Raw genomic sequence first — 580 nt, forward strand, 5'->3', positions numbered from 1 at the left:
TAAGCTTTTTCCACATTCAGCCCCTGCAGCATTCAACAGTGAAGAACTGGTGTCCAGTTCCACAAGCAGTGCGAAAGCCGTGAGCTTAGCTTCCAACATATCCAATGGAGATAGGCAGGCTGTCACTGTGATTGTGACTTAAGTTTGAGAAAGATGGCACAAAGTTGTTTCTACTGAATGCTGTTATATTACATGACCTTTGCTATGGTGCAATGATTTAGGTGACCTCTTTCGGCAGAAAAGAAATAAACTCTCCCCGTCGGGGAATCGAACCCCGGTCTTCCGCGTGACAGGCGGAGATACTGTCCACTATACTAACGAGGACTGGTGTCCAGTTCCACAAGCAGCGTGGAAACCATGAGATTAGCTTCCAACATATCCAATGGAGATAGGCAGGCTGTCACTGTCACTGTGACTGTGACTTAAGTTTGAAAGAGATCGCACAAAGTTGTTTCTACTGGCAGAGATACTGTCCACTATACTAACGAGGACTGTCACAACACCCACGTCTGCCATATCGACGGACTCCTGGCGCATTTACCAGGTTACCCTCTTCACCTGGTGCCATTTGGACACCACC

At 47.6% G+C, this 580-nt stretch overlaps 1 non-coding gene across 1 annotated transcript; it reads right to left on the bottom strand.

Annotated features, from left to right (window-relative positions):
- Positions 1 to 252: 252 nt before the first annotated feature.
- On the bottom strand, positions 253 to 324 carry trnad-guc (transfer RNA aspartic acid (anticodon GUC)). The gene has a single exon. It is a non-coding gene; the product is annotated as a tRNA-Asp (tRNA).
- Between the last annotated feature and the right edge of the window lie 256 nt (positions 325 to 580).

The sequence above is a fragment of the Seriola lalandi genome, unplaced genomic scaffold (assembly GCF_002814215.2).
Source record: "Seriola lalandi dorsalis isolate HSWRI2012SDOR001 ecotype SW California unplaced genomic scaffold, Sedor1 jcf7180001961951, whole genome shotgun sequence".
Lineage (NCBI taxonomy): Eukaryota > Metazoa > Chordata > Actinopteri > Carangiformes > Carangidae > Seriola > Seriola lalandi.